At 54.0% G+C, this 16,761-nt stretch overlaps 1 long non-coding RNA gene across 1 annotated transcript; it reads right to left on the bottom strand.

Annotated features, from left to right (window-relative positions):
- Nucleotides 1-6,133: 6,133 nt before the first annotated feature.
- On the bottom strand, nucleotides 6,134-9,132 carry LOC104858663. Its single transcript, XR_779191.1, has 3 exons — nucleotides 9,020-9,132; nucleotides 7,262-7,357; nucleotides 6,134-6,395 (listed from the first exon to the last, which is right to left on the bottom strand). It is a non-coding gene; the product is annotated as an uncharacterized LOC104858663 (long non-coding RNA).
- Between the last annotated feature and the right edge of the window lie 7,629 nt (nucleotides 9,133-16,761).

Below are 16,761 nucleotides of genomic sequence, written 5' to 3'. Positions count from 1 at the left end.
CATCAATAGGAGCCCCCTGGAGAAACTTGTCACTGGAGGTGTCTAAGCCAGGAGCCAACAGCCATCAACCATGGAGGCAACTCCCATGTTAGGTAGGGTTTGGACCAGAGGCTGAATTCCTACATCTGTTGCTGATTTGGGGAATTAAGTGAAGGAGTTTGCAGCTAATAAATGAACCCTGAGGGGCTCCCACTGCCAAGAGGGTACAACTGGGAGGGGCTAAAGTTTGAATTTCAGTATCTTCTACTTTCTCTTGCTTCTGGAACCAGTGTTCTGGTGCTCTCTCTCCCCTTCAGCAAAAGACTGGCTGTCAGTCCTTCACACCTTAGTGAGAATGGCTTTCCTAGGCACCTGGCCACTCAGGGCTGGGATATCAAGAAATTTGTTGATCAGACAGGGCAAGGAGGCCACATCTCTCAGCAGTCAGGGGGCTGCTTGCCCCAAACTGCAGAACAATGCCAAGGCCAGTCACTGGCTCAGCAGGGCACCTGCCCTGCCACTGCCTCCCTGGCCCAGGCCACATCATCTCCCTCCTGGAAAGACCTGGGAGCCTCCTAACCCACCTTCCTGGGTCCATTTCCACCCAGGAGCCAGAATGATCGTTTTTGTTCTGACCTGTTATTCCTCACTATATCAATTTATTTCCTTTATGTGTGGGAGGGGTACTGGCGATTGAACCCAGGACCTTCAGGCTGAGCTGCATCCCCAGCCCTTTCTTTATTATTAGTACTTTGAGACAAGATCCTAGGCTGGGCTTGAGCTTTTTGATCCTCCTGGCTTGGCCTCCTAGAGTGCTGGGATAATAGGTGTGGGCCACCATACCTGGTTCCATTTACTTCCTTTTAAAGCCATGAGCACATGTGTAATAATCTCACTTATTGTTACTCATCTGCCCACTGAAACATCCCTGTCATCTCGCATCACCTGGCACACAGCGGGTACTCAACCATAATTATTGAATGCATGAAGCTGATGAACCAATGCTTTCATTTGAAGACTTACTGTGGGCCGAGTGATTTACATATGATTTACACATAGCCCAGCTACCATCAGTGTCACCTGGGGCATTTAATGATACCAGGCCTGGGCCCCTCCTGAGAGATGCTGAGCGTCACCCTAGGAGGGGCCAGGAGATGGCCAAACCAGCATTAAAAAAGCTTGTTGGTGGGGTGGGGTGTAGCTCAGTGGTAGAGCACTTACCTAGCAGGTTCACAGTCCTGGCTTCAAATCCCAGCACCACAAACAACAACAACACCTGGTAATGAGATGTGTCCCCCAGTTGAAGAACCACAAACACTGTGCTTTTTTTCTTTTCATTTTATGTCAAATTTTAAAATAATTTTAGACTCACTGAAAAGTTGCAAGAAGTAATAGTTCTTGTGTACCCTACGCCCAGCTTCCCCTGAAGTTAACATTTCATTGAGGTGCAGTTACAGAAAGTAGGAGATTAACATTGGTGCACTGCTGTTAAGCAAACTGCAGGGCCTGCTTCTGATTTCGCTGGTTTTGCTGTCACTTTTGTGCCTGCGATCCTGTCCAGGGTCCCCACCTGCACTTAGCAGTAGCACGGTCCTCAGACAGCAGCAGCAGCTTCTCTTTCTCCATCCTTATACCTGGATGCAAAGGGAGAGGACCCATCAGCAGTGTTGCCAAATGTCCTTCCGTTTGTTTTGTCCTGTGTTGTCTCGTGCTTGGAGGGAGACAATATCTTTTGGCTGAGAAAACCACAAAAAGGGTGAAAGGCTCCCGTGACCTTCCTGCCTCAGCCTCCCTAGTAGCTGGGCCTACAGGCACATGCCCGGCTCATCAGCTGCTATTACTCACAATTATCACCAGGCGTTTGTTTGTCTAAAGTAACGGTACCTTTCCATTTCCTTCTATGGGTGAGTGGCATTTCACCTTCTGGAAGAGCTGACCTTCCCACCTCCACCCCGTTTACTTATTTATCCAGTTAATTAGTTTTGTTCAGTATGGTATGGTCCCTCTTTTAATCTTTAAGCAGTCTTGCAACCTGGGTGCCCCCGGGGCACTCTGGTGAGTTAGAAAGGAGGCCACACCGCTGGGAGCAGTAGCTCAGGGCTTCAGGCCTTAACTGGTGTACCGTGTGCAAAGGATCCCTAGGACACAGACCCTGGCCTCATCCTGCTCTGTTCCCTGCTCCAGGCTCCTCCTCCAGCCTCCCTCTCCCTTTCTCCCTCCTGTGGCGCCAGCTGTCCACTCTCAGCTCCTCTCCCTTCCCAGGCCCAGTGTCACCTGAGATGACTTCCCGACTCTCTGCACCCTCGGGCCTTCAGGCCTGCAGGGAGGACATGGGGAGGGCACACCCCTTGGACCTCCCTCAGTGCTGGTGTGCGTCCACTGTCTCTGTCTTCTCTGTGTAGGGGCATCGGCCTCTCTGGAGCAGCAAGCCGGTCCCTGGATCCCCGCTCCTGGTCCTCAGTAGGTCAACACTCGTGAAATGGATGAAGTCGACTCCAAAGTCCGTACCTCTTCTGCTGTCCGGTCCACCTACCCAGTGCATGGCCATGGGCCGGGGATTGGTGCAAGTGACAGGAAGTTGTAGGCAGGAAGAACAGCACCGCTGTGGGCGGACTAAAGTTAGGAAGCAACAGGCGCCTCCCGGTGTATCTCAGTCCCTGGTCTTTAATGCCATCCTGTAGAAAAGGAGGCTCAGAGAGGGGCTGTGACTTGCCAGGGTCCCACAATTGGATCACACCACAGATGAGATTGGAACCCAGGCCTGTGGGACTCCAGCACCCAGGCCCCAGCCACCACCCTACCCTACCTCCTCACACCCACCCCGGAGGCCAGCACGCTTCCAGACACAGGAATTCCTCCAGACCCCAGATCTGGTGGCTTTGCGTGACTTTCCCTCATGTTATTAATTGCCTTCAGACCCAGCCTCTTTGGGTGTTTCTCTTCCAGCTAAAAGAGCAATAAAAGACAGCATAATTGGAAGACAAAAGCGACGGCCTGGCCAGCCCGCCCCAAGGAGCAGAGTGCCGGTAACTTGGGTGTGATCTGACCTGTGATTCACACAGCCAAATTACAGGCTTCCGTGCACAGGTGTGCACAGGCCTCTGGGGAGGGTGCGTCAGCACAGAGTTCACCCCAGCGGGCGGGAAGAGCCAGGGCAGCCACCCAGGGGGATGGGGATGAGGCCGGGGCACAGCCCTCAAGAGTTTGCATAGGGCTACTGTGCCTAAGTCCCATGCTGTGGGGTGGGCAGGTGCTGGGCTCTGGTGGGGTCCATGCAGAGCCGGATGCAGATGGGACCTGAGGTAGTGGGCGCTCAGAACCAAAGGACTGAGCCCTAGGCCCAGGACTGGGGGAAGGCAACAGGGCAGGTCGTGGCCTTAAAAGCAGTTGAAGCAGGGCCCTGCCATCCTGATGGCCACCAGAAGGTTTTCTGTAGGAAGTAGGATGTGGAGTGTGGTCCCTATGACCCTTCCATCCCTACTGGTGGTGGGAGGAAGTGTTCATTTTGAAAGGGAGGAGAGGGACACACCCGAGGGGCCTGCTGAGCAGCCACCTGCCAAGGTACCAGCTGAGGGGCCTTGTTCTGGATCTGGGCTTGGAAACCAGCTGTCAGGGGCCGAACTGAGGCCTCAGCTGACCTTTGTCTCCATATTCAAGTCTCTGTCTTAGGCAGAACTGGACCTAAGCACCGAGCTGCCTCCAGGGTGGCTTGGACACTGGACACAGAGTGTGCCCAGGTCTGGGCCCTAAGTGGCTCCCACATGATTGAAAGCTGCCCCGGGGCAGTAGCCCCAGGTTCTCTTGGCCTATAGATATCCTTTGGCCCCAAGCTTAAGGCTGTGGGCTTTCTAGGGTTTGCCAGAAGCCTGTTCAGCTTAGGACCCTCCTGTGGCTCTCCATTGTCCCTTTCCTCAAACTGGGGAGTGAATCCCCTAGGATCTAAGACTTGGCATTGAGCCATAAACAAACCACCAGGCAAAAACCTGATAAGCATCCCCGTTTATTTCATTTACATGGCAAGTCATTTGTTTTAATATTATCTTAGAAGTCCGAGCGCGTCTTATGTTGACACAGTTTGAATACAAACTGCTATAAAAGGCAGCTGTCAGAAATCCCCCTCCCACTGAGGTCCCAGGCCTCCCATCGCCCTGTTCCCTAAGAAGCACTTAATTGGTTTCTTGTGGGTCCTTCTGGTACTTCGTTGTGTAAATGCATATGACAAGGTATATTTGTACACAGATATGCTGTCCTGTTCCTCGCGCTTTTACTTAGTACTGCGTCTGGGAGATCTTTCCACACTAGTATATACAGCCCCTCCTTCCCCCTCCCCTTCTGCCTCTCCTCCTATTTCCCTTCCCTTTGTCCCCTTCCTCCAACAGCTGCATAGTACTCCACAGTGTGTGTATAGCATAGTTTATTTCCCTTGCCTTTTCACATGCACTTGTAAAACAACGGGGTTGTCACCAAGGTGTTTTTGTTTCTTTTTTCTGTGACGAATAAACTTGTACGTACATCATTTCTCACAAGTTCAAGGTGTATCTGCTGAGCAAGTTTCCAGCAGCAGGGTCGCTAGGTTGTGGGTCAGACACATCTGTCACTCTGATAAGAATTTTGAGACCATTTTTCATCGGGGTTTGTGGTATCATTCTGCATTCTCACCTGCAGTGCCTTCCTGGCGGGCTGGGTTGGTGCACTTTTGGAGTCTTGCCTATCTGATAGGTAAGAAACTGTCTTTTGGTGTAGTCTGAGTGCATATTGTCCTTCATATAAAGGAGATTGAACATTTTCCTACGTTTAAGGGCAACTGATTTTTTCTTTTCCTTGAAACATTCATGTCAAATCTTGTGCCCGTTTTTCTACTGGATTGTCAGACTTTTTCTCCTTTTCTCTAAAGACTACACAGTAGGGAGATTGGCCTTGGCTATGACTTTGTCTACAGTATTGTCTTTAGAAGATTATTATTTACTATCTCTCAACTTCTCTGGCTTTGCAGTTTGGAGGTGTCATTGGAAGACATCCCCACCCCCACGGCTGTAAAAGGGCCTCATCCACCTTCCTCTCTGGTCCTCTTATGGGGTTCACCCTTGGCGCGTGGCTCGTGTGCATCCCCTGGAATTCGCCTGCGTTCCGGTGAGGAGCAGGTCCAGCTGCATTGGCATCCAGGTGGTTTCTCGGTTGTGGCAACCGCACTGATGACAAAGCCCACCGTTGCCAGTGTGAGGCCGCCTCTATTGCAGCCGTAAGCCCACTGTGTTTGGGGGTGCGTCTCCCAGCTTTCCGATCTCTCTACTCAAGTCCACGATAAAGAAATGGAAAACTTTCTTTTATGTGAAAACTAAGGAGGTGTGATGGAGCACAAGGTCAAAGTTGCCTGTATTTTCAAGATAAAACTCAAGAGATTCTGAGCTGGTTGGTCTCCAACCTTTCCTCTCCTTCCCATCCTAGCCCACCACAGAGCCGTCTCAGGGGCGAATCACTGGGCATCAGGGGCACTGCAGCCCCGGAGGCCCTAATGGAAATCAACTGAGTCTTCCTCTCCTCCCAGAAGACTTCCGGGACACCCCCCACCCCCGCCAAGCTGGTGACTCGCTCAGCAAGCACCCGGAGCAGCCTCTTTTCCCAGCACCCATTAGTTCTTGGGCATCGTTATGTCCTGCTGACTTGTCTCGAGAGCTTGATTCCTGCTGGTTGTGAATCAGCCAACGCACTTCTTACTCATTTATAGGGCAATAATTTGGCCACAGCCAAGGTTGCCACGTGCAAAGTGCTTGATTCCTATAAATTGTCAATCACTCTGTGGACATTTCTGAGTTCCTTCTTGGGGTTTGGCCCTGGATCTACCTCCACTTTTCTATTGCCCACCCTCAGTCTGGCAGCCCCTCCCCCAGGCCCCATGCCAGGCCTCCTCCTGCAGGAAGAGGGCTTTGCTGAGCAGCCGAGGTCCTATATTTCGCTCTGGAAACTGGTGGATTACTGTCTTCAAGACTTCCTGAACCTTGGCCACGGTTTGCTCAGGACAGCCTGCCAGGCCCACCTGGGGACCCAGGGACCCACCTGGCAGCTTCATGGGAAACAAGTTGCAAAGTGCTGCTCCAGTGGCCACTCACTTGGAGAGCACAGGAGAGGGTCTCACCTGACCAGAGGATGCTGGTGGGAGCCGCCCTGGCTGGAGATGGTCCTTGGTTCCTGTTTGAGAAGAAAAGGTTCAGGCCAAGCAGGGGAGGGAAGAGGGAGCCTTCCATTGTTCAGGGCAGCAGAGTGCAGAGGTTTAGGCAGCGTCCCCTCCACCAACCCCCTTGCGCCCTCTGTTTCCCAGCCTGCACCCTGGGTCTGGGGTCCTGGGAGAGTGTGTCCAGCGGGTCAGTATGGCCAGGGCGGAGTCTGGCCAGAGCTGTTACTGAGCAGGTGATGTGCAGCTGGGGAGAGAAAAGAATGACACAGGGTCACCACCATCTTCACGATATCCAGGTGTGGTTTAGGTGTCCTCATCTGAGAAATGGGCACAGCAACCCAGGCCTGCCTCTTCCTGCCTGCAAGGACAGGTACAGAGTACACAGTGAACATGAGGAATCTCTAGGAGCTGTGGAACCGACTTTTGTAGTAAAGTTGAGTTGCTTGATGACCCCAGTCCGCAGAGCCCTGGGGGGACCTCAGAGGCCCATAGGGAGTAGTAGACAGGAGGCCAGAGCTACAGGAAGGCTGACTAATTGATCTGCAGTCAGAGTTGTAAGAAGATGGATTAAGTGGCTTTGAAAGGAAATGAGCTCCCCATCACTGGTAGGGTGAAAGAAAAGCTAGAGTTTCCTTGAAAAGCTGCAAGCCAAATGTGGATCTGTCAATCAAATCCCCAAATGACTCTGGTGTTGGGTTGGCTTTTAAGACTTATTTCCTTTTAGCCTGATGTGGTGACTCACAGCTATAATCCTAGCATTCAGGAGGCTGAGGCAGGAGGAGTGTCAAGAGTTTTAGACCAGTCTCTGCTATGTAGTGAGACCTTGTCCCACCAAAACAAAACCAAAACAAAAGACTTATTTCCTTTGCCTAGCCCTCAGTTGCTCCCTACCTCCAGGTGCTCCCCCCACTTCCAGTCTTAAAAAGAATTTATGGTGCCAGTTATCCTGATGCTGGAGGTGGTGGCTACATGCTTATAAAGATCCTCCAGGCAGAAGCGTCACTCTCCCTGGTGCAGGAGGCTGCTGGGTGTATTAGTGTATTTTCTGTTACTATACCAACATACCCAAGCTGGGTAACTTTATAAAGAAAAGAAGTTTATTTTGCTCACTGTTCTGGAGGTTCCAGGACTTGGTGCTGGTGGTGAGGACCTCATGGTGGCTGGCATCACAATAGCAGGAGGAGCAATCATGAGAAGCCAGACAGGCTGCGGAAAGTTCATTCTTGTTCTTTCCAAAAACCAACTCAGAAGAGCTACCTGATCTCTTCCAAGGACAGGGACCTCAGTGGGCCCCACTAGGGTGTACCCCTTAAAGGTCTCCCCCATCTCTGCATGACCACTCTGGGGACCAGACTCCAACAGGTGAACCTTTGGGGACAAACCCCATTCAGACCACTGTGTGAGTCCCACACGAAGGGGATGGCAGTGTTTCTAGTCCCAGTTGTGCCCCTTTGAGCCCCAGCTCCTAACTAGCTACCCAAAGCCAGCATCTCAGCTCCTAACTAGCTACCCAAAGCCAGCATCTCAGCTCCCAAGTGTGGCTGTGTGGGCAGAAAGGCCACTTCTCCTCCCAGGGCAACTTGGACATTGATCCTCCAAAGTTAACGCCCTGGTAGGTGGGAATGTGGTGGTTGTGTTACATCATCCTACTGTATTTGCTCTTCCAAGACTTGATCTAGACAAGGTGAACGACAAGTTCAAAGTCACCTTGGTGTCTGACCCAGGCAGTGCAGACGCCAGAGCCCTGGTCACCTGGCTTTGCCTCCCGGTCCCAGCCCATCGTTGCCCCCTCACCAGCCTGTGCCAAGATTGAATGAGATAATGGGCGTAAAGCTCTCGGCTCTGTCTGCCGGGCAGTAACTGCTCAATAAACACAGCTGCCACTGTCCCCGGAATTGTCACCCACCTCTCAGGATCCTTTGGCTCCCCTGGCCCTGAGTGCCTTTTCTAGCTGCGGGACCTGGGCTTTCCTTTCTCTCCTTGCCCTCCACCCCCATGCCATTACAGCCAGATCATAAAATCTCCCGGGGAGGGAGGCTAGTGACATCTTTAGTGGCGACATTTGGGTGAAAAATTCATGACCATCAGTTACTCGAGGAAGAGGGTGGAAAAATGGGCCATTTCCGCGGCTCAAGAACGTGGCTCTCCCCAGGCTGTGAGTCCACAAATCTATTTTATGTGACGAGATCTATAGCCTCATAGAAGGAGCTTATCACAGGCTTAAGAAAAAGCGCGCAATAACGCGCCTCTCCCATCTCCTCCTCCAGCCCTGCGAGGCCCCCTTCTGTAGAATGGGGGCCTCGGCACCTCCGGGAGCCACAGAGACTTCAGAGACCACTGCAATCCAGCAAAGGTGATGGCTGGGGTGGCCTGGGATGAGGACAGAGCTTTTGTCCTCAGCTTCTGGAGGCTGCAGTCCTGCCCCTGTCACCACAGGAAACCCGACACTCCGTTCCCTCAAAGCCTCTGAGGGACCTGGGGGGTTTAACTGTCTCTTTGTCCGCTGGTTGAGATGAAGGAGAAATGGAGGTTTTGCTCCTCTGACTGTTATCCCAGCTGAGCTGGACAGTGGTGACGGATAAGGGTGTCTCCAGCCAGCTGTCCCCAGGGCCCCAGAGCCCAGGCCAGTCTCCAGAGGCCTGGGCAGCTTGGAAGAGGCAGGGGCTTGGTGCCTGGTGAGGTGGAGCTGGTCCTTGGGAGTCTGGGTGTGAGGTACACTCTCTGTCCGTAGGTGAGACCACCCGAGCAGGTGGCAGAGACTGCAGACACAGGCCAGCAGGGGGTGACAGATCCAGGGTCTGGAGGCACACAGTGATTCTTCCTGGCCCTCAGGGCAAAGCACTGCTCCAGGGTCTCAGAAAAGCTCACCTGTCAGTCAGGCCCTGGCAGCTGGAGAGGAGCCCAGCGGGTACCACACATGAGAAGAGACATCAGGCACAAGAGACTGCAGGAGCCTGTGGAGTGCTGTGCCCAGAAGCCAGAGCCTCCTGGGAGTCAGGCCCCGCCTGGAGGCACAGGCCTTCCGGTGCTGGGGGGGGGCAAAGTCCAGAGCAGTGAGCCGGAAGGGAAGGGCCACTTTACTTTCTATTTTCATTTCTTTTACTTATCATTATTATTATAGCAGTGCTCAGGATAGAACCCAGGGCCTTCACACTGCGCTCCATTCCCAGCTCTTTAATTTTAAATTTTGAGACAGGGTTTCAGCAAACTGCTCATTTGCCCGGGCTGGGTAAACTTTTAAACCTCCTGCTTCAGCCTCTCACAGTGCTGGAATCGCAGGTGTGTGCTGCCATGCCAGGCTAAGGAGGTCATTTTAAACATGTGCGCCTGGCTATGACTCCACCTCATTCAGGGGGTCCCATGGGGTGCACAGAGATGCGCTGTAGACAAGAGAAGAGAAAATAAAGAAGACAAGCCTGTGAAGGACAGAGGGGCCGGAGCGAGGGCAGGAGGCTGCAGGCCAAGTGGGAATCCCAGTCCAGAGTTCTGTGAGCCCAGGCGGTGACTGAATTCTCCACGCCTCCATTTCCTCATCTCTACAATGGGGTGACCGGCGAATTAAAGGAGGTAAAACCTGGAAAGTGTCAACATGGTGACTGACACCGAGCGCTCCACAAATAATAACCGACCATTAGTCAGTCTACCACGCATCCGTCCTGCTTGGGCGACTGCCTGGCTCAGGGCCACTTCCTGGGGCTGAGGTGGATTCCTAAGGTCCCAGTAGGCAAAGCCAAGGGGAAACTGCCTCAGTCACCATGCCCGGGGCTCCACAGGGCAGCCTCACTGGTGCTTGCCCCAGGGCCTCTGTGCGGGGCTGCAGCTCTTGCAGAACCCATTTCCTCCCCTGCTGCTCTCCAGGCATCCACTCAGAGGCCACTTCCTCCAGGAAGCCTATCTGACCCCAGCTGAGTCAGGCTCCCCTCACTTGCCCAAAGGCTCTGTGTCCTCACCACCACCCATCTCATACTTCATCAGGGCAGCAGCCTGGTCTGACCTGGGCCTCATGTATCCCTGTGCCCTGTGCAGAGCCTATCACCTGCATGTTGCTGAATGAACGAATGAGTGGGTGGTTTATTGTTACCTGGGCATCTTCCTGCCTCAGCCTCCCAGAGTTCTGGGATTACACTTGTGCACCTCAATGCCCGCATTGTTTTGTTTCTTGTATTTTCCCTTCTAGTACCTGTGTGATGAAAGATCTGACCCTGGTGGAAACAGAGAAAGCTCCACGGAAGACACACAGATGGTTCCAGACCAGGACTTCTGTGGGAGCTGCTCTATCCTCACCCACTTAGCATCACAGGGCTCTGGCGATAATTTCACTTGCAAAGAAAGTTGGAAAAGAATGTAAAGCCACTTTCCCGGTGAAGTGGTACATGCCTGTCATCCCAGCACACTGGAAAGCTGAGACAGGAGGATCACAAGTTTGAGCCCAGCCTCGGCAACTTAGTGAGATTCTGACTAAAAAAATAAAATAAAATAAAAATAAACAAGGACCAAGGCTGTATGTAGCATGCACAAGGCTCTGGGTTTTTCATCCCTAACACCGCAGAAATAGACAAACATTGCTAACTGGAAGAGAAAAGCTGCCTGGCTAGATATTCTTTCTTTCCCCATTAAGTTTATTAGGTAAACAGTACAGTTAGTTATATTCATCACTGGGATCTTGTACCTTAGCATGGTTCTGGCTGGATGTTCTTTTTGGTACCGGGGATTGAACTCTGGTCCTCTGCTTGCAAAGCAGGCGGCGGCGCCACTGAGCTACATCCCAGTCCCTGGCTGGATATTCTTAAAGAGAGGAGTTTTATTAGAGCCTGGTGGCTGCTCCTGAGGGTGTGGCCCTCGAGGGACAAAGGGCAAAGAGTTTGCAAATGACTGTGTTCCTTAAGTAGGCTGAGTGGCTTCTTTGTAGTCCTTCTTGTCCTTTAGTCCTTTTTCTCTTAGATGGTTGAAGACCATGCTAGCCAAGCAGAGTCCAGGTCCAAGTCAGGCCAAGGTCAGGGTGGTGCCGTGTGAATTATGGTGACCGCGCTGCCCTCCCACCCCAGATGGGAGGCTGGATGGCTCCTTGGGCCACTCGGGAACCTCAGAAGTCATCACCGTCATTACCGGGAGTCCCTGAGTGGCCCAGGGGACACACTGTTGGAACATCCTCTTCACCTGGGGCAGACTTGAAAGGGGCAGGGTGGGGAATCAGCAGGGGTTCCCCAGCTCCTGCAAGGAAAAGAGGAAGGCAGGTGTCAGCTGAGAGCTGGTGGCCTTTCCTTGGGCAGCCCAGGGTCACAGGGGCAGGGCAGGGGCTGGGCCAGGAGGTGCTGCTTATTCCTAGTCAGCCTGGTTGGTTGGAGGAGGAGGGGCAGATAAACAGCTCCCCCACCCCAGCCCCTGCAGAAGAAAAAAGAAAGAGAAAGAAGCCAGCAGAGGGTATGTACACCAGTACTAACAGCACTCTTGGAGGCGTTGCAAGTCTGAGCCCAGCCTGAGACCCCAATGGGGTGGAAGTCGGGGGCTTCTGGGACCCCAGGGCTGCCCGGCTGCCCAGCCTGACCTGGCCCTGCTGACCTCAGCACTCAGGGGCACTGGTTACCAGCGATACTGTCCTGGCAACAAAAGGTGGGGCTTCCCTGGGCTCACAGGCCAGGTGGGGACAGCTAGTACAGTGGAGTGACAGGTGGGCCTGTCCTCAGGGATGACCCTGCTGAGGGTTGGCTTCCAGAGTTTCTCAGACTTTCTCAGTGGGGGCTGGTGCAGGATGTTCCCAGCTGGAGCCGCTGTCTCCTGGCGACACCCCACCTCTCTTCCCTGTACTCAGCCCTGCCCCGTCATGTGCTGTGAACGCCTCGGCTTCACAATGAGTCTGTTGCGATTTGCTGTGTGACTCTGCACCCATCACTTGGCCTCTCTGAGCCTTACTTTCATCATCCACCCTGAATGCCTTTCTAAAAGCTTCTCTGTAAATTGGGCATTTGGGATGTAGCCCCTATAGTCTGAGTTAGGGACCAAGGGAGGGACCAAGCCAGGGACCACACAGGGTCCAGCCAAGGCCTCCACTTACAGATCCATCCTGGAAGGCTTCCCGTAGGAGGGGAGGAGACCCAGAGGGACAGGGTGAGCACAGCTGGGAGGGCTGAGAGGGGTGTGTCTCCTCGAAGTGACAGTTGAGGAATGGGGGCCCTGCCACTCACCCCAGTGTGTTCACTGGCTTGGCCACCCCACTGCGTCCTCAGTGCCACTGACAGAGTTGTGAGGACTAAATGAAAGCAGGGCACGGGGCAGTTGGGGCCCATCCCATTGCCCCCTTGATTTGGGGGTAGTGGTGCCCTTGGGCCTTCTCACCCCTGGGTAGCCTTAAGGCCAACAGCCCCAAACTGAGTAGACAAAGGTAGAGGTGAGAGGACAGAAGGGGGAAACTGAGGCATGACACCGCCAATGGGCCAGGCCTTGTGCCAGGAGTCTCATTTACTCTGTGGACTGGCATCAGTTCCACTTTAGAGATAAAGATACTGAGGCCCAGAAAGGGTAAAGATGTATTGGAGCCAGGCATGGCAGCATAGGCCTGTAATCCCACAACTCTGGGAGGCTGGAGCAGGATTTCAAGTTCAAGCCCTTCCCCCCGGCAAATTTTGAAACTTAGCAAAGGCTCTGTCTTGAAATAAAAAATTGAAAAGGGCTTGGCATCAGTTCCACTTTAGAGATAAAGATACTGAGGCCCAGAAAGGGTAAAGATGTATTGGAGCCAGGCATGGCAGCATAGGCCTGTAATCCCACAACTCTGGGAGGCTGGAGCAGGATTTCAAGTTCAAGCCCTTCCCCCCGGCAAATTTTGAAACTTAGCAAAGGCTCTGTCTTGAAATAAAAAATTGAAAAGGGCTGGGGGATGTAGCTCAGTGTGAAGCGATAGGGACACACACACACACACACACACACACACACACTCAATTGGGTGAGGGCAGCCAAAAACCCAAACTCACGTTGGGGCCACCCCAGAGTAGGGTAGAGGACCCCAAGTCGCAGGGCCAGCTCCACAGGCCACGTGCTGACAGGGAGGCTGGGAGGAGGTGGAGGGGGTCCTAGGATGTGTGTCCTGGTCCTTGGGGTGAGCTCGGGACCTGGCGAAGTTGAGACCGTGCCGGGATCCGGGGACGAAGAGCACCCTTGTGGCTGGGGGCACCTCCTGGTCCTGGCTGTGCGGCCGGACTCTGGCGATCCCTGTTAGCGCGGCGCCACCTAGCGGCGCTCTGCAGAAGCGGCGGCGCGACTTCCAGAATTCCTCCAGCCTGGGATCCCCAAGGAGGGGGAAGGGGGAGCTGGCAGGGGCCACCCCTGACACCAGAGAGGTGATGGCGGGGAAAGGGAGGCTGGCGGGAGGCAGGCGGGTTGCCTCAGCCTTGCTTTTGGCTCTGACCTTGCCCCTGGTTCCTTAGTGACTTCTTGGCCCCTGCCTCTCTGAGCAGAAGTGTCCACTAAATAGGACCATGGGGGCTGTGGCACAGAGGCCAGGGAGGGTGTGGGTGTCCAGATCAGCTGGGGAGCCTCAATTTCCAACAGGGGGTATCTGTGGGTGCCCTGAGGCTCAGGGAGCAGGAGGGAGACACAGTCCTGGGGGAGGCTGCAAGGTCAGGCCAGAGGCAGAGGGTCTAAGGAGGTGGGAAGTCAAGAACCTGCAAGACCAGGGGCTAAAGGAGCTCCTCCCTCAGGAAGACCCGGCATACCTACAACTATGGTTCGTCCGCCATCACACTTCCCTACACCCTGACACCTCTGCCCTGTGCAACTACAGCATCCTTCTGTTGCTGACAGACAACAAGAAATACCAAACTTTATTCAAAGAAAAGGATGTCTGAGTGAGGTGGTGCACACCTGCACCCTCAGCACACTTGGAAGGCTGAGGCAGGAGGATCCCAAGTTCAAGTCCAACCTGGACAACTTAGTAACTAATTAAGACCCTATTTCAAAATCAAAACTAAAAAAGGAACTGGAGATGTAGCTCAGTGCAGAGGTCCTGAGTTCGACCACCAGCACCAGGGGAAAAAAAGAGAAGAAAATGATGTCTTTACTGAGCCCTGTGATCCTGTGGACAGGAACAGCGTGCAGGGCTCTTCAGCTGAATGGGAGGTTGTTCTGGCCCCGCCATGGATCCCACGTTGGCCTGAGGCTGAAGCCTGGAGGTGCTGGGTTGTTCCTACTGGGGGGCTGGAGGTGGCTATGCTGCAGGAACTTGGGGTGGGGGATCCCGACATCCTGGCACCTGAGTGGGAGGCAAGGCCATCCTTGCTTGCTTTAGGAAGGGGAGGGGCTGGGAGGCGGTGTGTGCGTGAGTGCATGTCTGTGTACATGTGAGTGTGCCCTGGCCCCTGGCGTACAGCTGTGACTGCATTCAAGCAGCGCACCATGGAAGCCCCGCCCTCCTGCCCCGCAACTCCTCCCAGGAGCCCCAGGTGCCCTCTGTCCTGCCCAGGCCTCACCTCGTCTTGCCTGCTGCTTTGATGCCAGGTGGAGAGGGGAAAAGATGTGTGATTTTCCAGGCCCATGCTGGGGATATGTCCCTCTTCTGCGTGCAGCAGGGAGGCCCAGGCGTCCACTGCAGATCTGAGGAGGCCTGAACACCCCTGCCTCGGGGACTCAGGCAGTGACTTTGCCCCTTGAGGTTTTGGCCAGCATTGGCATCTGTCTCCTGGAGGCCCGGGTGTCCCATCTCTGCAGGATGACAGCTGGCACATAGAGGATGCTGGCCACTGACCTTGCTGGTCCTCTCTGCCCTCCCCAGGCACTGTGGTGCCCCAGCTGGCCACGCACAGGGGCACCGGACCCCAGACAGAGCCTGGCGTGTACTGTGTCCCCTGACAAGGTAGAAAGGAGCCTCAGAGAGCTGGGCCACCCTGTACCCAAGGGGCTTTGCCCGGAAGAATCAGAGGTGGGGATGGAACCCCAGGCAGCGTAGAGGCCCCACCTAGGTGCACTGCCCAATGCCAAGAGCCTGGTGGGGCCTGGGTCCCAGCTGGGGAGAGCCGAGTCCGCTGTCTAGAACTGGCTGTTTCTTCCCAGCCCAGGAGGGCGTGTGTGTGGACCTCACTCTGCCTTTTGCTCCGCAGCTTTGTGAAGCGTGCCTTGCCCCTCTGAGGACTGGTGCTGCCTGGGGATCATCCCACAGGGAGAAGGCTTGCTTTGTTTTGAGATAGGGTTTTGTTATGCAGGGAAGGCCAGCCTTGAATTTACAGCAATCCTCAAGCCTCAGCTTCCCAGGTGCTGTGAACCCCCCAACCCAGCTCTGGTGTTTTCTTGTTTTATTTATGTGTGTGTGTGTGTGTGTGTGTGTGTGTGTGTGTGTGTGTGGTTAGGGAGAGGTTTGCTTGGAGCTTCTCCTGGGCAGAGAGCTGTGGGGTGCTGGGTGTGGCCCAGGGCCTTGTGTGTGACCGGCAGGCACAGAGCCTCTGAGCCCAGGCTGGCCCTGTCCACCCTTGAGAACCACTCTCCACTGGCAAATGCCCCTCCTCTTTCTACAGCCAGGGCTTCACTGTCTCTGGGCACTCTCCCTCCCTGCACCACCCTGGCCACCAGGGTTCCTGCTGGGCTCCCTCCAGGAGAAAGGCTGCCCCTCCCACAGCACTGCAACAGCTCCGAGCCAGCACTGCTGGAGGAGCCCTGGGTGCTGTGGGCTTCCGGCTTCTCCGCTAGCTCTAGGCAGTTCCATCCCTGTAGCTGGGTGCTGTGGGTTCCTGCTCCTCTTCCGGGTTTCCTGCTGCCCCATGACTCAGGGGAGCCCCTCTGGCCCCATTGCTCTTTCTTAGCTTCCTCTCCAAAGAGATGGGTGAGTGGGGGAGTCACCCGGTGCACTCGCTCCCCTGCCCTCTGGGCCTGAACTGCCACTGAACCCATGTGGACGGGGGGCCTTGATCCTCTCTGCTCTTGGCAAAGTGCTCTCCTGCCTGCTGTCAGCCTGGGTGTCATTAACCAGCAGCCCCCACCTTGCCACCCTCCCAGTGATGGAACCCGAGGCCTTTGCACTGACCTACATTCCCAGTCCTCTTCTTGCTTTATTTTAAGACGGGTTCTCGATAAGTTACTAAGTTGCCTGGGCTACCCTCAAATTTGCAATCCTTCTGCCTCAGCCTGCCAGAATACAGGCATACTCCACCATGTTGGGCTCTTTTGAAAATTAAAGCTGCTAGCAGACTCGAAGCTTTCTGATATGACTAAAAGACAGATATGCAAGGCGAGGGAAATGCTAAGTACCCCGATCTGCTCACTATCCATGTATAAGGTGTTAGCTATCACACCATACCCCATACACACGTGCAGTTACTGTGTGTCGGTTAGAAAAAAAATACAATCCACATGGCATGTTGCTGAAAATAAAGTTTAAAAAGAAACCAAAAGAAAGAAGAAAGTTTTAAAAAGTGAAGCCAGTAGTATGACCATCAAAAAATGGATAGGGAGCTGGAGTCACACACACCTGTAATCTCAGCACTCCGGGAGGCTGAGGCAGGAGGATCGCAAGTCTGAGCCCATCCTGGGCAACTTAGTGCTACTGTCTCAAAGTAAAAAAGAAAAAAGGGCCAGGGATGTAGTTCAGTGAAGGTCCTGGGTTCAATCCCTAGTACCAGAAAAGAAAA

This window comes from Fukomys damarensis, unplaced genomic scaffold, assembly GCF_012274545.1.
Source record: "Fukomys damarensis isolate Sample0158 unplaced genomic scaffold, DMR_v1.0_HiC HiC_scaffold_17, whole genome shotgun sequence".
NCBI classification, from domain to species: domain Eukaryota; kingdom Metazoa; phylum Chordata; class Mammalia; order Rodentia; family Bathyergidae; genus Fukomys; species Fukomys damarensis.
The sequence above is the reverse complement of the archived record's forward strand: the minus strand, read 5'-3'. Positions and strand labels throughout refer to the sequence as shown.